The sequence below is a fragment of the Hippoglossus hippoglossus genome, chromosome 6 (assembly GCF_009819705.1).
Source record: "Hippoglossus hippoglossus isolate fHipHip1 chromosome 6, fHipHip1.pri, whole genome shotgun sequence".
NCBI classification, from domain to species: Eukaryota; Metazoa; Chordata; class Actinopteri; order Pleuronectiformes; family Pleuronectidae; genus Hippoglossus; species Hippoglossus hippoglossus.
In genome coordinates this window covers 13,533,579-13,553,318 of record NC_047156.1, presented here as the reverse complement: position 1 = coordinate 13,553,318, position 19,740 = coordinate 13,533,579, and the positions used below count along the sequence as shown (strand labels likewise).

The 19,740-nt window shown below is 43.0% G+C and overlaps 1 protein-coding gene and 1 non-coding gene across 5 annotated transcripts in view; both read left to right on the top strand.

Annotated features, from left to right (window-relative positions):
- The first annotated feature begins 447 nt into the window (after positions 1 to 447).
- Positions 448 to 519, top strand: trnah-gug. The gene has a single exon. It is a non-coding gene; the product is annotated as a tRNA-His (tRNA).
- Positions 520 to 1,953: 1,434 nt separating this feature from the next.
- LOC117763371 (FERM domain-containing protein 5) overlaps positions 1,954 to 19,740 on the top strand; it is a 61,027-nt gene continuing 43,240 nt past the window's right edge. For 2 of the 4 annotated variants that reach the window (XM_034588434.1, XM_034588436.1), the window contains exon 1: positions 1,954 to 2,367. The gene's annotated coding sequence lies outside the window, so the exon portion shown is untranslated. The remainder of the gene's footprint in view (positions 2,368 to 19,740) is intronic. The other 2 variants (XM_034588432.1, XM_034588433.1) reach the window with 1 other exon arrangement.

Below are 19,740 nucleotides of genomic sequence, written 5' to 3'. Positions count from 1 at the left end.
ACATTGTGTCTTTTGTCCATCATTTTCCTCGATTTCTCAGAGAACAATGTATGGATCTTGATGACGAGAAAATAAGACTGATATTTATGAGCGTGTCCAGATATAAACAAAAATCTGGATCTGGTAAATGTCAATGGCGGAGGTGTGAACTCTACTGTTGTCAATGGGAGAACTGGTTTTATGCTGACACTTTCCCACCTCCATGTGTTTTGAGTAAGACAATTAACGCTAGCTGTACGTTCGAATTCGTGCTGCCTCCACTTTAGCCTCTAACGTTACAAAATAATTTTCTACGTGAGGAAATCTTAACAGTTACATCACATCACAGCGTGTGAGCCCGTTACACTGATGCGATGTAACGAACTCAAATACCAAAATGACGCCATTAAACCTTTTTACATTCATATTGGTAAAATCTCTCTCTCGTGTCCACCTGCCCAATAGCTCGCCGTGATCGTATAGTGGTTAGTACTCTGCGTTGTGGCCGCAGCAACCCCGGTTCGAATCCGGGTCACGGCAGACTCATAGGGGTCTTTACTTTTTGCACATTCTCGAATGCTTAATGCTGAATCACGTTATTCTTACGTTGCATTTCTGTTATGTGACATTTGAAGTGCTCTAATATAAATTTCGGATTTTCATTCATCTACATTTGTCTCATTTTGCCTTCTCGTAGGCAAATTCAGCCTAAGTCGGGAACAGCTGCCTTCCTCATTGAGATAAATAATTTTAGCAATAATCGAAACATTAATAATGAATCTTTGTGCATAAACCCCTGAAGGCAACAGGATCCATTTAAGGTTCAGGTTCAAACACCAGTTATAAGTCTCCATCGTTTTCATGGACGGCTGGTTAAAGTGCACCAACGACGACTGACCAGCAGGTGGCAGTCAAACACATTCAATATTGACCAAGTGAGCTATGACATAGGAAGAGAGTAGTAAAACAGTCTTGTCTGGATGGCTCACCTTGAGGAAAACAAACAAACAAAAGCATCAAAACAAACTCATGAGAGTGATGTTAGTTAATCTTGCAGTCTGGTTTTGTTTCATTGGCCTAATAATTGTACATGTGCTAATTTCAAAAAAAATATGTCTGTCTGTGGATTGCATACCGCGCGAACAGTAATAAAGCAAATTCCGTTTCATTTGATAAAAAACATCGATGATAAAATCTTAACTGCAGATAAACCAGGCAGGATGAACGCAAAGTTCTCTGACTTCACTCTTCACCAGTGACTCTCTTCACCATAGGAGGACTCACTAATGACAAGGAATAATTAGTTTCAGAGCATTAACACAGGCCAAGCAAACAGCCCATTCCAAACAGGCAGGTTAAGAACGGGCATTGCAGAAATAATAATTCCCAAAATTACTGCAAAATATTGATACAGCAATATATCATCGTTCTGACTTTTTAAATAAGGTCTATGCTTGTGAGATACATTTATCAATATGCTGGCACCAAATGTCGATAATCAGTTCGATAAATACGTATATATTTTGCAGTTTTGCCAGTTTAAGGCTATTGTGCATTGGAAAGATGGCTCATGTGGACATTAGTGAGCCTGTTAAAGACTAAAGGGGCACTAACATGGTACTTTATGCACTTTTTTGTACATTGTTTAATCTCTGTTTGTGTCAAACCCTTTGAAACTGACACCAAATTGCAGTGAATGAAATACACAAACCCTGCACTCTACCTGCTCAGGGCCATTTTGTTTTCCTCTTCAGTGAGACCGACGTCTCACTGATATGATATGATTGTCTTGCAGTGTATCGATTATCGCAAGATCGCTGTATCGTGATTTATCGTTATCTTGGGCCATGTATGGTATAATAGTGACCCGCCCCCACTGAGCAGTGGGAAAGTGGCCCACGCTGCCATTGGCTGACTTGGGCGTCAGTTCTCATTGGGACCCGCCCACTAGCTGAAGTGGCAGCAGTGAGTGGTGAGAGATAATCCACACACACATACACACACACACACACATAAACACACACGCGCACGGCTCAGCTGGATCTGGATGCGGGCATCCTCCTGTGTTCTGCTCTCGGCTCGCACGGGCCCACCCGCACGGGAAAGAAGAAACTTAGCGGGACAGCGATGGTGCTCGCCTCGGCGGAGGAATATGTGGCTGCTGGCCGTGTAGGGGAGCCGGGGACGCGGTCAATGTGACATTCGCCCGCACGGTCGCGTTGGGTTTATTGTTCTGGGTCCTGTGTGCAGACGCAGCGCAGCGGTCCCCTCTCTCTCCCTGGGAAGATGTTGAGCCGATTCATGAGTGGCAGCATCAGGAACCTGGAGCGGGAGTACAGCTGCACCGTGAGACTGCTGGACGACACGGAGTACACATGCACCATTCAGGTCAGTCACCTGTCGACCACCGTGTGTTCACATTGTGTCTGAGCCGGCACCCAGAGACAGAGAGGGGGGGCTGCAAGGGGCTGCATGTCCCGCTGCTGGTGTCGACCAGGAGGAAACGCTGACCCTCAACAGAGAAGTGCTGGTGTCATTTCAGAGACCAGTGCCTGTTCTGAACCTGTCTGTTCGGAATGGGCTGCTCTCCTGGCCTGTGGTAACACTCTGGAGCTACTTCACAATTATTCCCCCTCAACAGTGAGCCCTCCTCAAACAGTTCACTGTGAAGTTAGAAAAGTTTGCATTCATCCCACCTGCTTTATCTGCAGTGAAATCTTTATGGTCAATCTTTTTCATACAATGAAACTGAATTTGCTTTATTACTGTTCATGTATGTGGTTTATATATAAGTTAAAAACAAACAAATGATCTGTTATAGTTAATGTGAGGACACAAATACACAAGACGTATTCAACTCAATCCACAGATTAAAGGCGCACTGCACCGGCCCCTGATTGCTTCAAAGTGCTTGTCGCCTGTTTATTCTGTTTTTATATTAAGATATGCATTCCACATACAGACAGAATCGACAGACAGTCGTTTGTGGAGTGAGTGGATGAGGAGGAGGAGGCAGAATCAGGGGTATGCACTGTACTTCCATGATAGTATGACTCTACAATTCTTTGGGTTGGCAATATTATTGTATGCATTGTCAGATTGATGTAGTGTTGCGTGTTTGATTTATTGCTTGTTGCGTTAATGGCCATCATTTAGTGCTGTCGCTCGTGCAGTTTACCTTGAATCCTTGACATCAATAATGCACCTAGGGTTTCCCATTGCTGCCCTGCAGAACATGCCTGCTGAAACACACTATGTGGCTCCACACACACACAGTGGCTGAAATGTGCCGTGTGATGCAGGATTCAGTGAATCAGTGACCACAGCAGCCCCATGTGCATTTCTAGCATTTTTCTCCTTCCAGCTGTTGATATTGATATTGTCAGACAAGTGGCTTTTGAAATGTAAAAAAAAACAAGACTAGGCCCTTGATATAAAAAATGTCATTCTCTGCCTTTTGTCCCACTATTACGAGCCTCGCTTTGATGATCGTGCAGTTTTATGTTCATGCTGATTTTGTAAAAAAGTAGGTGACAGTGCCTGTCACATCAATTACAAAGCAAAATGTTATGCGCTTTTAGTAAAGGGATGTAGGGAAATCCTGACCAGTCAGCAACATGTAGACACAATAATGTCGCTTCACGACAAACTGAAGCAACATTTTACCTGCTGCAATGAAACATAAACAAGACCTGCATGTTTTTTCTCACTTTGATATCGGTTGTACGCTGCAGTAGCTCCTCTTTTTGTTGCCGCGAGCAAGCATGAAACAGATCCTGCATTGCTGCAGGATCGTGACTGTGCGTCCAGGTTGTAAACAGACCTGCATCCCTGCTCGGTAAGCGGAGCCAGAGATGGGAGCCGGGCCAGATGGACTGCAAAGCCAGCAGGTGTGCTGTTTGCAGCAAAGTCGTGTGGTCTCGGGTGGCTGACGTCAGCAGCCTGGAAGGAGGGGAGTGGAGTGGAAAGAGGAGAGCGCTACGGATCTGCTGTGACTGTCTGGCACCCTGTTACTGTCTGTGGGAGGAAGCAGCCGAACCCACCTGACTATCCACACCGCTGGAGTGGAGCATGCACCTCATTTAGTTCAAACTTTACCCTCCCTTCATTCCTTCCTTCCTTCGGGCCTTTTGTAACCCCCCAAAATACCCCCAAATCTCCCAGGATACCAGGGCACCTAGACTGTGGAATGCAAAGTGAGAGGCATAACTAGGTCATAGATACTCAGTCTCTCCCAATCTCTCTCTCCTCTCTTACTCCTTTTCACCTTCCTATCCAGTTTCTGGCTTCCTGAGATTTGATTCCCACCACACCTGTTTCCATTACACTCTGATCCTTTCTGGAACTGATTAATGGCTTCAAATTCAGATTAGCTTCCGGCTTAGGTTAGCTTCCTACTATCCTCTGACATTGGAGCAGGTATCAACTTCCTCAATGACAGGGACCACAAAGATATCTGTTGTAATAAAACCACGTTCAGCACAAATTTAAAAACGCAAACTGCAGAAGGGCAAGGCTGAAGTACATCTTTCATAGCAGCAGCCCGTAATGCATGAATTTTAGTTTTGCCTCAGTGCATTATGGATCTTCCTGCTGTGTTTTGGGGGGAGGAGACAGTGAGCACGCATTACACAGCCCTGTAGATTTAGAGCTCATGTAGTAGCAGGTTGATGGAAGTGCCTGAAATCCTCTTTTGCCTGCAGGCCTCTTCTACTCTGATTTTAATGCAGCACAGTGTGACTGAGACTTAGCAGCGCCTCACATTTCTGTCATGTCTGAATAACTGTTAAATCGCATCTTAAATAAATTCCATATATTCAACCAAATATCATAAATACAGCATATACACTCTCTTTTGATTGTGGGTCTTTTCCTGAAGCAATTTTCCAACGTTACTCTAATTCAGCTCTGTCAGGTGCATTATTGATGAGCCGGAGACGTCTGAAAGCAGGTCGTTTAGCCCGAGTTTGCTTTAATCTCCCGGCTTGTGCATGTGAGGAAGCCTCAAGTATGCCACTGTTACACAGCCCGTGTCTACAGTACAAGTAGAGTGTCTCTCACAGTCAAATAGTTTAAACGATATTGTGAATTCTGTTTGAGTAGAGGCGGCAGCAATAGAAGGAAAAAGATGGTCTCCACAGATGTAGAGAAACTATTGTTTATCCCTAAAGATGGATGTCAGCTCCCCAGGAGTGAAGCCAAAGCGTCTTGATTGCCACCTGGTGGCCGGCTGCAGTATAGGTCCTGAATCCCTCCCTCTCCATGTTAGGAGATGGGACATGAACCAAATTAAATGGTACAGGTCAAATACATTTTTGTCAAAGATGTTTTTTGTAATTTTAGGTAGTTTTTATTACATTGATGTATGTCCAAGTACACATTTTTAAAGTAAGTTTGGTTTTAATTAGCTATTTGACGATATAAAAACTGGCCGAAACGTCATGATTGTACTTAGCTTCACCTGCACCAGTGTTAATTCTGTCATGCATTTGGAAAACCAGTGTGGTTGTCGTTTACACCTCTAATTAATTCTGTATTTATTGAATGGCTGTCAGCACCTAGGCCGGGCCCACTCTATTCCAGACACAGTGTTAATTATAGTTTACGCCGGGTGAAACCTGCGATTTCCCTTCATTCGGTGCGAACACCAGCGTTCAGGGTAGTACCACTTAAATCAAGTCAAAAACAACCCATGGTGTGTTGTGAAGTATTTGCTAAAGATAATGAAGAGTTAGTGTACATCTCTCTGCCCTTTCACTACTAGATCTCCCGAGAGAAGCAGGGGATAGTAGCTTCTGTGTGAGTGTGTGTTGAGAGGTGCTTTACTCTGAAACACGGGCCCAGTGTCTCAGCTGTTGCTACGGTGACTCCACACTTACCCTAACAAAATGTGAGATCCCTCACTGCTCAGGCTTCTTTTTCCAAAAAGACTCTTGTGAAAAAGTCTTGACAGTTAGCCGTCCCAGAAAGGTAGTTTGTTCCCAGAAGGCCATTGGAGGGTACTGGTGGTGTGGTGACTGATGCCATGCCCCCACCAACCGGGACTATGCCGGGGTTGTCCCACTGTTCCCCTGACACACATTCAGTCTTGTACCGCTTGTGATCTCTTTATCACCACAGATAATCTACAGTCTCTCTGTAACATTAGAGATGTCTGGCTGTGCTTATTGTTAATAATCGCATGAAAAAGCTAGATGTGTTGGAGAACTGGCAATGTGCAGAGCTTGGTGTCGTTTAAATGTATTGCGACTGTAGTGCACATATAATATCCAAGGTTTGGTAATGAAAGGCCTGATAGGACATCTCAAGGTAGAAAAAGAACATGTAAATAAAATAAATTCTATTTAGCTGCCTCAGTTTCAGGGGCCTTGCTTGTCCATCTTGGCTCAATGTCAACCTGTTGTGGCCCAAACAGAAGAAAAGTTATAGTTTATACCTAAAGCCGCTTGCAGACATGACCTCTGGGTAAAATCCGGAGAATTGGCTACACAGTTACCCCTCAGTTTGCCTTTCACACATGCACAACACAGCGGGAGGTTCTCTGCACAGACACGTTCACAACAGCAACAAATCTTCAGCATTATTCAGGCGAGAGGTGGAGCAGCAGGCAGAGGCAGGAAGTGACGTATCAACCCCGCTGCAGAGATCACGTGATTCATGTTACAACACACAGACACCGGTGTCAGCTCTTATCACCACGAACTCTCTTGACATCTTCGTCTGTGTCTTGTACTTGTGTGACACTACTTTTTTACCGGGAGTTTTCTTTTTGTTTTTTCATGTTTGGGTCTGTCGGTTTTTCAACCCCCCCCCCCCCCCCCCCCCATTCGCTTGTGGTGAATCCAGTGGGGGATCCCCTGCTGTGTTCTAACATCCACCTCAGGATTTCTATGGACGTTATAATAGGAGGCCAGTGATAAAGTCCGTAGAAACGGTCTCACTCGGGCATTTGCGTTCACACATGCACCTCCTCTGGCGAAAATCCGGAGGAACTGCTGAGTCCAGTGCATGTCTGAAAGCAGCTTATGTGATACTTCTTTTAATACTGGACTCGTGCAGTACCCGTTCTAAACCTGCCTGTCTGTAACTGGCTGTTCGCTTGGTCTGTGGTGATGCTGGTTGCAGCTTTCTCTCTGAAACTTAAAAAGTGACCTGCAGTAATTGAGCCTCGCTGAGTAAAGAGCACAATGAGCTGTTTATTCAAAGTTTGGTGAAGCTTGACTCGGTACACAGAACCCCGAACTGGACAATCAGTTGTCATTGTTGAGAATACGCTGATGTCGTCAATTACATTGATGAGCCTTAGCCGCCGCTGCCACTGAGCTCCGGTCGCCTATTTATTCAAAGTTTATTAATATTGAACGAATTGTGTGTTCAAACTGGACCAAAATTAGCCACTGCCCTCAATAATACACAAGCCAAGTGTGAAGCTGATAAGATTTCTGCAATTATTTGACAGATATTTCAATAGTAAATAATTTATGCTAGATACCCAAACTTAAGTGCAACAGATTATTTGAAAATGTTTTGGATTTAAATAACTTGCTTGTGATCTGTTAAATCAATGTGTATGAGTAGATACATATTGAAAAATGAGAAAGATTTTGACACTCAACCATCTTTTGTGAAAGGAGCTACCTCAGTGCAATGGTGTTTTATTATTTCCACTTCAGCTGCAGAGTCTGATGTAACACGAAGAGATTCCTTGTGACTGCAGGTGAGGCCTTGCTGACTTTATATGGACCTCGAGTGTCCTGCACCGCGTCTTCAATATGTCACCTTGGATTGAAAGAGTCTAGAGTTCAGTGTGCAGGTGTGTGTGCCCGAAGCTCACGGCGGCTGACACACTGTTGCTATGCTCTGTATGAATGATTAAAATGTGTGCTAGGTCTGAATGTTTCATGAGGACTAACCTCATGAGAACGTCACTTGTGTTTACCAGCATCACTGCGCACCGGCGTCACGATTGGCTGGACCTGTGGCGCGTGGCTGGTTGCGATTAAGGATTACATCACTGTGGCATCTATCACATCAGTGCGGGGCAGGGCAGCCCGTGCAGGCATGAAGCCTCCAATCTCTTCCACAGGGATTTGATATAACTGAGCAGCCACGTGCCAGTTACACTCCTGTCTTGTTGATAATGAAAGAGCTGATCCAGCGTGTAAAGGTAGCGAAGGGGCTGGTGCTCGGCTGCTGCCGCCCATTGGATGTGGTCCTTAATCTTTCCTCTTGTGTTTCACTGCTGTCTCGTGCGCAGCTCCCGATGCTCCAGCGGGGTATGACAGGGAAATGAAACTCTGTCTGACCTGAATTGGCTTACTGGGATTCATGAAAGAGCTTAGCTGAAGACAAGAAGCCAAATGAGTCTTTTTCTATGCACTCGTTGAAATATGAGCCTGCACAACATAAACAATTCCTTTGACTTAAACTCTCGTTATTTGTTACTCTGTCATGTCAGGATGCTCAGGCTGCAGAGCTTGGGTTTGCCACCAAATGGCTATTTCCTATTCCCAACAGTGTCTCTTTGTCTGTGTGTGTGTGTGTGGACGGAGAGCAGGCAGGCTGTCTGTCAGTGTGTCGGCAGCAGTCTGCTGAGCCCTCCATTGTGCTGTCTAGAATGTAATGTGCACAAAGAAACAGAGAGGGGCATCAGGTTTTGCTCCACCTGGATGCATGAATATTAAACATCCTACCAGAGCAATGTATTCCCATGGAGACTGGTCCGCAGTCACCACCGGAGCAGCGCTCACGATCCTGCTCCCCTTTGCAGGCCACGCTTCACTTTAACAGGAGATAGCCTACAGCAGCAGTAATGAAAACAGATTGCACAGCTTGTTGGTGATATTTATATACTTCAGTGGCCTCATAAATGAGTTAACACGGTGCAGTGCCACTCTTGGTGGGGAGTGTGAGCGAGAGCGTCTCGGATAGCTTAACTCATTTAAAAGGGAAAAGCAGTGCAGAGTTTGGGCTTTGATCAATTCCAGATAATGAAGGGTATTTGTAACCTGTGGTCACGAAGCACCACCCCAAGTCAGAGAGTTAATCAGATAATAGCCGCCTTCAAACACTGACCTCAAAAGGTTTGCGAGCTCAGTTTGGTATCAAACTGAATTGTAATTGCAATGTTATGTCAGGCTACAGCTCAACACTTTACTGTACTAGGACAGTGTATATTGGGTCATGTATCATAATTAGTCACATTTTGTGCTGAGCATTTTTTTGTTGTGTAACAACCTTCATGTTTTTGTTTATGGAGCAGATGCTTGATCACCACTTTGCAGACAACTGCTTATTAGCACTTACTGCTGAAGTTAACAGTAGTAGTTTTTAAAAAACTTTTTTATTCTATCGTGTCTAAATGATAAACTGCAGACAAAGATAGACGATGTGTCTCGCCTTCCTCCCACTATCCAGAAACTAATCCAAAATATCCTGAATAAGAATGTTGCACATTTGGAGTTGGAATCTGCTCAGTATTGATCAGAGGATGAAGCTGTCTGGGGATTCTTTCCTATACCTGTGAGAACAGGATTTCACAATCAGATATTGTCATGCTTTCACTCAAAACCACAGCTCACACTCAACCTGTACACTTGCACTCAGATGTTTTGTTGCTTGCAAAGATTTCCTGCACTGAGAGTGAGGAGAAAAGCTGAAGCTGGAGTGAGGATCTCTAAACACATGCAGAGCAAATCTAAGCACAAGCAGGGGCTATTTGAGTGCAAGCACTCTTTCAAACTGAAAGACCTTGCTGTCGAATAAAGACAGCGGTCGTGAGGTCCTGCTGATAATTGAACTTGACCAAACACGAGTCAGTCTCAGCTGCCAGTCGTGATGTTTCACCTCGTTTTTTATAGCATCAAATAACTAATTAAAAACAAACTTACCTGAATAATAAGCACTTGGACAAACATCAGTGTGATATATACTACCTAAAATGACTTTGAGAAAAAATTATTTGACATGTACTTTGACTTTTTAGTTTGGTCCATGTCCAATCCACTAACATTGAGGAGGAGGTAGGATTTATACCCGATACTGCAGCCAGCCAAGACGCTTTGGCTTCACTTTTGGGGATCTGTCGTCAATCTTTACAGTCTACCGTCTAAACAATTATAATTTTGGGAAGGGAATGCTTTTGCTGATGTTGTTTTTGTAATTTGTCAGTTACACATTTTCAGATTTTACACAACACAGAGTATGTTGCATGGGAAAACTTCTCTATAAAAAATTGTCAGCTTTGTGACGTACTGCCAGTGAGCTGCGATCCATAGTCATAGAGTCATAAAGTCATAGACTAGTCTTCTCTTCTCCACTCCTCCCTCATTGCTCTGGTCCCGTGTGTCTCTGGGCCTCGTGGCTCTCATGCTGTACAAGAGAATCCAGCCTTTGTCTTTCTGTACTTCAAGGACCGGTGCCTCTGCAGACTAATGAGGAAACACTGGCATATGCTCGCACTGCTATGGAAAACAGTGGAACTGGATTTATGCTGTAAATCAAAAATAAAGTGATCCACAGTTTATTTGTGTGCATCATTGTTTTCGATATTTTATTTTGAGCATGTGCACATTTAATCCGTCAGCCAAAAAACATTGCAACTTGTAAATAATCCTAAATTCTGATCTCTAATCCACACATTGCTTTGTGATGGGGATTATAATAATGTGGATGTCATATATGGGCAGGCCAGATACTGAGCTGCTGAACAGTCTGACAGCCGTGACTCTCCAGCCATCAGAGCAGTGAAAGACATCCAGAGAAGCACTGATAGAGAGAGCAGTAGATAGATAATAATCATCTTCAAGTTTATTGTCCTGCACTGTAACTTTTTTCAAGCGAAAGATTGAGCCGTTTTATTTAATCTGACATATTTCTCCTTTGTCCTTCTGGTGTTTCTCTCTTTCTTCCCGCCCCTTGTCTGCTCCACGGGTCACCTCTTCTTCTCTGTGTCTGTATCATCAGGCTTGTGGTTCTGCTTCACACAGCCTCTCTGCAGGGATTTTTGAGCTAATGATTGCCGTGGCTCCCCCTCCGTCTTCCATCTTCCCCTTCTCTTCCATCAAAGTCTTGTGTTTTTATTCGTCTCCTCATGTTCACCCACTCTGAGAGCTTTGGGAAATCTTACTTCTATGATGATTTCAATTTGGTTATTGATGCGCAGGAAGCTGTTTGTATGTCAGGATATCGAAATGTGTTTAGAGTGACCATTTTCTTGCTCATACAGCATTATTTGATTGGTATTGATTAAGGCTGAGGGCAGCACAGTGGTGTGGTTGTTAGCAGTGTGGCCTCAGTTCAAATCTGGGTTTGGTTGGGGTCTTTCTACGCAACGATTGCATGTTCTCCCCGTGTTTGTGTTTTCTTCGTACTGTGGGTTAGGTCAACTGGAAAGTGTCAATTGTCCATAGGTGTGAGAGTGAATGTTTTTTTGTCCCTGTATGTTAGCTCTGTGATACTCTGGCGACCTGTACAGGGTGTACCCCACCTCTCGCCAAATGTGAGGTGGGATTTGCTTCAACCCCCCTACGACCCTCACAGGATAAGCAGTATAGATAAGTGATGGATGATTAAGGCTGTAGTCAATCAAAGAAAGTTTTGCTCGTCTGAAGTGTTAGTTTGCCAAGAGTTGTATTATGAACAAAAAAGCTTCATGTCAGCAAAAAGCCCTTCACTGATGAGAGAGGTTGGGCAGCTTCCAGTTGGGTGCGGTGGTGATTTGTATTTAGGTGAGTCAGGATGCACGACCTGTCCACTGCAGCTGGAGAGGACAGAGACATTTTCTGTTTCTGCAGCTGATGACAAGAGCAAAAAACATGCTCTCTTTCTCCTCAAACTTCAAACCTGTATACCTCCCGGCTCAGAACTCAGAGGGATCATTTTTATTGCTGTAGCACAAAAAAACAAGTAAATACATAGTGGTTCCACAAATCTAGGGCTATGAACTAATCATGTTTAATGTTTAACCGTTTACACGTCATTTAAACAACTGAAGAAGTATTGACTGCCAATTTTTTTTTACACATGAAGCTCTTAAGTAAAAAAAAGATCACTTTTTAAACACCACTGCATGCACAAATAGTTACAATATTGTTGACAACCTGAAGGGTGCTCAGAGAGTGCAAATCTTCGTCAAGGCTAACGCCCTATCTCCACCCATTTATCTGCATCCATTCAAAAATTCTATGGGTTCTTCCTTTAGTCCCCACCCCTCCTTAAAATTTAATGGACATGAACTTAAACAAACGGACAAACAATGTTGATGAAAACAGAACTTCCTTGGCGTGGGTAATAATTAAGAATTGTAAAGAAATGGAGGCGCTCTGGCAGCACTGTGCCTTTCTACTTGATATTCATTGGGAGGAATTGAATGTTGTCTCCTGTTGTTGGTATTTACCAGGAGGGCGGTGGCTGATCTCGAGCATCACAGTGAAATTGGTAACTAAGGAAAACCATCTGCACTCTCACAAATGAGTGTCTGGCTCTCTGAGAAACGGGAGATGCTGTCATGCTCACACAGAGATGCGGCTGGGAGCCTGTGAGGAGGACCACTTGAGCCGCACTGAGAGCACTCGCTCTGTTCATTCTCTGGATCTCACTGCGGCTCTCCCTTTACTGTCTTTTATGTCTCTATGACAGTATGGGTTTTTCTCTCAGGTGTGACAACAACAGACAGCTTATATGAAAACTAGTAAGCCAGAGAGTGGAGGAGCTCGAGGAGAATCGTGTGTAATGTTGCTATGAGACGTTGAGTAGAGGCGAGCTGGTTGTTTTTGCGCCCTTTGAATCTTTAATTCATCTTACATCCATAGTACTATGCTTTCATTTGAAAACACACTAAACAGTTACATTTTGTAAATGCTGCCGGTCCCTTTTTAAGTTTGAACACTCTGGGGCTGGATTTGAGTCTGGAAAGGCAGAAACAGAGATGTTTGGAAACAATGACGACATGATATATGTTTTCGGCCGTGTTAGTGTGGACGGAGATTCAAACTGATATGGAGCAAAAAGGCTTGTGTGAACAGAGATGGTGTGAATGTAGTAGTATCAAAGTCAAAATCTATTTTGCCAACAGCTCCAGATTCAGTTGTTTTCCTCCAGAGAAAGTAAGTGTTGCGTTTTCTTCAGGGTGAATAGATGACAGGCTGAGTTGCTTCATGAGTCTTTTTCCTTTTCTGCGTTAGCACTGTGTGCATATCTGTTTGCATGCCAAATAATCCATCAGTCAATATTTCAATCAAACGAAGGCCTGGGTGGCGTCTATTGTTCCACATGTGTCTGGGCCTGCAGATTACACGAACAGCTCTTCATGCATGCAGTCAGTCTCCTTCTCCTTTGTGGGAATGACAGCGCAGCAGTCAGTGGAGATGAGTGTCTCTGGAGAGGAGATGGATGAACACACGCAGGAGACAAAGAGGCCGGCCAGTGGGAAATACACAACAAGCCACAAACACAAAGCCAGCTGTCCACCACAGATTCTGGGTTAATTCAGCAAATGTGTGCGTGTTGATTAAAAACAGCAACATTTAAGTCTGTCTGAAATTAAAAGATTAATTTGTCTTTTTCTTTAATTTAATAAATGAAAACTGAAGAGTTTAAATTAGGTATTGTGTTTCTAATGCTTTTGAAGAAGTTGGAGACATCTACATGTGCCGACTCCTGTGAGATCCATTTAATTTTGCTTGGTTCATTGCTGAGGTGTAATTCTGTAACGAATATGATAGAAATATTGCAGTTCAGCTAGAGGACTATAAATACCTGATACTGTTTTCAGCCTAATCTCACCCTCAGGTACATAATAAAATGGAAAGAAGATGGATTGGATTGTTGGGCCACCTGGGATTGTAATGATTTCATTTTACATTAAACTGTTATATTATTGTTACAGATATGAAGTCTTCAATCATAGTTTTTGGTACAATTGGTAGAATTTTGGAGTTCACACTTCTATCCAACCACTGTTGCACTGAAGTCAAGAGGCTGGCCTTTAACATGATTTGCAGTTGGCAAACATGGTGAGAATAAATGTTTGTTGTTTTTTCTGTCTTATATGATAGTATACTGAATGTATAATGGCATGGGACTGCTGATCAAACAGAAAAAAAGGCTTTTTTAAGACATCACTTAGGGCTTTTGGAAGTTGTAATGGACATTTTTATAAAGAAAACAAGTATTGAGTAAATGCATTGAATGACAAATGGATGAAAAGTATTCATTACTTGCAGCAGGAGATTTTCAAGCCTCACAACACAGCATCATAAAATGAAACCATCACGGATTTGAATTGCTGTGAAGGAATATTTTTCTGTCTCATCTGTTTGGTCTGTGATTTGCAGTGTGACCTGGACAGCAGCCAGGCTCTGGGTCTCAATGAGCAGGACAACCACTGCCTGTCACAGCAAATTTCCCAGGTGTTTTCCTCCTTTAGTCACAACAGCTGCTGGAAATCAGTTAAGGAAAAAAAAACATCCTCATTATTTCTGGTTCATTAGGTTGTATGTCTGGATGTATTAGACCACAAGCCACAAGATAAAGACCTCTCCTTTACCTCTGCTCGCTAATCACTTGCATCTTTTCATTTGTGGCCCTAATTGTAACACAATACTATTCCTACATCTTGGACGAGAAAATCACAAGTAGTGACATGGAGTCAGGGTTTGACAGTTGTGTGTATGATTATTATCGATGTGCTTGTGTCTCTGGTGGTGTTAGTGTCATGACTGAATAAAGCATCTGTTATTTTACGAGCCATAACACGCACTCCCCTGCTCTCTCTTATGTGAAGAGGATGAGCTGGTTTTGTTTGTCTTTTTATTTTTCTTATTTCCTTTATTTCAAACCAAACACTAGTAGAGATCTAAGTGACCATGGTTTGAGGCCACCATTGTTTCTAAGATTCATCTTTGGAATTAATGGATGTGTTGTAAAGGCACAACACAGAAGACCCACATAATCCATATTATTCAGGCTACACAGCTTAGAGAGGGTGCCTCAACAACCCAGGCAGTTTGAAAGTCAAATTTTTGCAAGATTATTACTGAAAATCCTGTGTGTGGATAAAGAGTTTACCGCCATTCTAGCGCAGTGAGGTAGATTGATCTTTATAAGCTACTTCTAACGCTAGCATGGAAGCATTGTCAAGGCTAACATGCCAATGTTTAGTGTTTTACCATCCATGTTAACCATCTTGCACACATACAAGGTGCAGCTTAGCCTTTTGGGAAAATGCTACTAGTTTTTCAGGTACTTTGTCAAAAATTATCAATTGGATGAGTTTATTTTTTTTTTATCTAACTGATGGTTGCGCCAGAGGAAAAGTGAAGGGGTCATCAAAGTCTAGACCAGTCCATCCAGTAGATGTTGTGATATAAATGATTGTGAACCTTTTGCATGTTGGTGGTGCTAGATGATCTCACAGGAACAACAAAATGATCAGGAGTCAGCCTCTGGGCACCATGAATATCTGTACCAAATCACTTTAATAAGTGTCAGATGGATGGACAGTGCTGTCCCCAGAGCCACGTTACTAGCCTGTGTAATAACACTAGCTTCCCAAGAGGGTCTATTTTGTGGCGTGTTCTTAGCAGTATGTTGTGCTTTCCAATTTCTAAACTTGTAATTGAAAACAAACGAGGAAAGCTTGAGGGCAACACAACAAAACACTGATATGATGGTCTAAAAAAGAATGAAAACATTGGTAGCTGCACACTCACCCTTTAACCAAAAATAATTGATGAAATAATTCATTTTCCTCTATGGGTGATAATTGCTGTGGACCCTAGGAAACAATTTGAGCCTTTGGGGGCGACTCTGTGTCTTTGTTTTGGCTGAGTACACTGAGAGAGGTGTGACATATGGCAGGAGAAAAGCAGTCTGGAGAGGATTGTTTCAACAGTGGTGCTCCCCTCGCAATAAATAGAGCTCAAGGAGTTCCCCACTGTCCCCAGGGTGGGAGACAGGTGCCGCTGAAGGGAATGAAGCACTGTTTGCACAGCTACCCAGCACGTCAGTCTCCCAACTGATTTAGAAGGGAAGAGTGATTGTTTGCCCCGGGCCTCTTAAGCTGCACGTACAGTGCAAGAGGGGTAAAGCAGCAGAATTTCTAAAGTGTTAAACAGGACAGTACAAAAACCCTTGCACATCTTCTCATTACACTGAATTAAATATTCAGCTTTTGTTCTCTTGTTTTAGGGGAAATGTTCCATATTCGTGCATCATAACAGTCCATCTATCACAGCAGCTACCCAACGTGGAGTGCAATTAAATGAGGATCGGTCCATTCAATAAAGAGATCAATAGTTATCCTGTGGGCTGTGGGGATACCGATGATGCTGATGATGCTGCGGTCCGGTTTGTGGCGAGCTCAGCTATTTTTAGGTCGAGTCGATCTTGGGCGCAGGTACAATGAACACACTCCACAGAGGAGTTGGCCTCGCCCCCATCCGCCCACATGCTGCCTCAAGCACAACGCATAGCTAATGAATCATGAACGCATTCTGTGACTATCATTATCTGATCTGCCGAAGCCCTGAGTAACAGACTGCTCCGGGAAGATTCAGTGATGTATCCTGGATTGATTGTGTTGCTCACACTATTGCCTTTCAAGCCTAAAGAGTCTTGGAAGTTTAGCAGGTTATATAATATGTAGCCTGTGGCCTCCTTCACTGAACGAAGGCACAAAGCAGATGTTCCACTTGCTGCTTTTTTTAGGCTGATCCAGGGACCAGCCTGTGTTATGTGACATAACAACCTGAACAGCAGTAAAGCTGCAAAAACATAGAAGCAACTTAAGAAACACATTTGCCACTTCGAAAACACAAATTTGACATATTGTGATAGAACTTAATATTTCTATAAATCTAAATTTAGCCTTTTACTAAGTACTTGCATGCTTTTTTTAATAGGATATGATGTAGACGACTTTAAGCTAGGATCAATTCCACAGGCGACCCAACTCCAGTCGAAGAAAATGCATAAACCACCCAGGCACAGCTGCGACTATGTATAAACAAACGGGACCTTCGTCAAATCAAATACTCAAGAAAAATACATAATCTTGGTGCCAGCTGTTGCAGCAATTCTTCAAGCTTTCCGACAGACATCCATATGTCCTGAAGAAGATGTGGACGAGTTTAAGCTTGAAGTTAAATTCTCTTTTCATTAAAATTGTACCCAGCTATTTCATTTTTTCTATTGGTCAAGTAAAAGAACCAGATCATCCTCGCTTGGTGTAGATTCCTACTTTCTTTTCCCACGGTGCAATTTTCTTTTGACATTTTTAATGTATATTCGCTAAACTGTCACGCTTAATGTGAATAATCAGGGACGTTGATATTTGCCTCTGAATTATTCACTTTTTGTGCTGTTTATTCGTGTCGATGTCTATTCCGTTGATGTGTTACTCTGGTTTGTAATTGTCTGAATTAAATGTTTCTTTGTGCTGTCCATGCGTGTTATTGTTCAGGTCAACTAGAGACACTTCAAACACTAATAATACTGTGGTTGATCTGTACCTGGACATTTGGCCTCTCTGTGGTTTGACTTGTGTCGTCTCAGTGCAGTGCAGAGAGACGTGTTTCCCTCCTGGGTGAATTGCTGAGATTTTCGCTGCAGCATCCCCATTGACCACTGCTCTTACTCCTGCCTCCCCTGGGCTTTCCTAAACACCTTCCCTACAGTATGCATTAACTGGTCTCTATAATTAATGAGGGTTGCTAAACTGAAGAGTGGCTGCAGAGCTTTATGGAAAGCCCCCAGGAGTGCCCTTCAGGACAGCCCATTACTCTCCTCCTCTGGTGGGACCAGTGTCAGAGTGATGTTTCTGGCTTGGTATTGATGAATATAGGCGACAGCCATGGCTGAGGAAAGCTGTGGTCTGTAGGAAGTACAGTCGAGCTGAAATTATTCTTCAACTGTCAATACATGTATTTTTCTGTGTAGTATCTGTGTAGTTTTCCATCCCTCAAAAACCAGTATCGATTAGCTTGACTCTTAAGATGTTTTCAGACATGATCTCCTGAAAATGTCTGGACATTCTCTGGACTTTTTCTTTCACATATGAGGAAAGCAGGGTCATATGTTCACAACAATAGGAAAATGTCCAGAATATTCAGGAGACTGGATGATGTAAAAGTTCCACAGCAGATTGACACCAGCGTTAGCCCTCATCTCCAAAAGCTCTCGAATGTCGTTGTCTTTCCAAGTCGACATCTTCAGTGTCTTCTACCTGAGTGACACCTTTTCAGTCTTGCATCTTTCGTGTGTTTGAAATGTCAATTATATAATCCTGCTGCATTCTCACATGGGCTCAACTGGACATTCTCCTGAGTTTTTACAAGAGGGCGGGAAAAACTCCAGAGAATGTGCTTCCAACTGACTGACTTAGACTTCTGTGTATCATATACAGCCCCTCTGAAAATGTTCAGGAGAAATTACGGGGTTCAGTGCAGGTCTGAAAGCAGCTGGTCGTGTTAAAGAAGAGTTTACACAGGGACATCATTAAAAAGAAACACAAGTAAAACCCGGTTTACCAGTCATCTGCCAGGAAAGTGATGAAATTATAACCTGATCTGGTTTTTCCTCTGTTGTTTTGCATTGATTCCATCATTTCCTCAGCCAGACTGTATCTTAAGGTTGCATGTGTCTAAATAATGAATGAGTGAATATACTATGAATTATGTATTATGTTACTGAATACTAGGGTTGTTGGATATTCAGATATTTCTATACTTTTCATGGGGAAACAATAGCCCACTCCGTTACATTAATGAAACTAAGAATAGGCCACGTCTCCTTTCTGCTAATTTGGCAGAAATCCAGATATTGACTGTCTCTCCACCTTTTATAAAACGTATTACCACCCAGCTGTCAGCCGATGGTTACTCCGTGACAGTGGACCAGAGTTTGCAGTCAATACTCCACTGCCCCACTTCATCACCTTGATTTGATTGTTGTGTGTCTGAATCAGAGCTAACAGGTCAAGGACGGTGAAAATGTTGTGTTCTTTCTCACAGCAAGATAGCCGTTTGTTTTCATGTGTATTTTGCATGCATTGGATTTCATTCATTGTAATGGCTTTCAGACATGCACTTAACTTAGATTTCACCAGAAATTGTTCATCCGGAGAGACTGTATATGAGAATGCAACTATGCTTGTATGTTGCTTGCTGACATTAATTAGAACTTTTCCTGCCTACCCCTTGTAAAATGTCTGGAGAATGTCTCTCATGTGAGAGTACAGCAGGATAGTGTCCGGAAAATGTATATTTCTAATATGCTTTCTAAACCAAAAGAATAGAGATATGTCAGGATATAAAAGATGTGCCATACACGTAGAAGACAGAGAAGAAGACATGAACTTTTGCTGGTGTCCATGTGCTGTAAACACAAACATGAGACGTCCTGCTGCCTGCGTGTTCTACCCAGGCTCCATCTCTCGTCTGAATGTTCTGGACGTTTTTCCTGGTGACCCAGACAATCTCCTGTCACGTTGTTCATATGTGACAGGCAAAGTCAACTAGTGGAGTCAAGAATCTGCCTCTTTTCAGTCATAACTAGTTCCAGTATTTCTCAGAATAAAACGTTAACAATGGTTGGCGGTTTCTTTTGCCCAATTCGAACAGGCACAGGAATCCTTGGCAGTAATATACATGCTGCACATTGTATTTGTCCCTCAGGACATGGCACTGCTCCACTTTTCCTCCGTGTGTACTCATGGCCTAATAGTGGAGGTTTTGTTTTTCCACATGACTGATACTACAG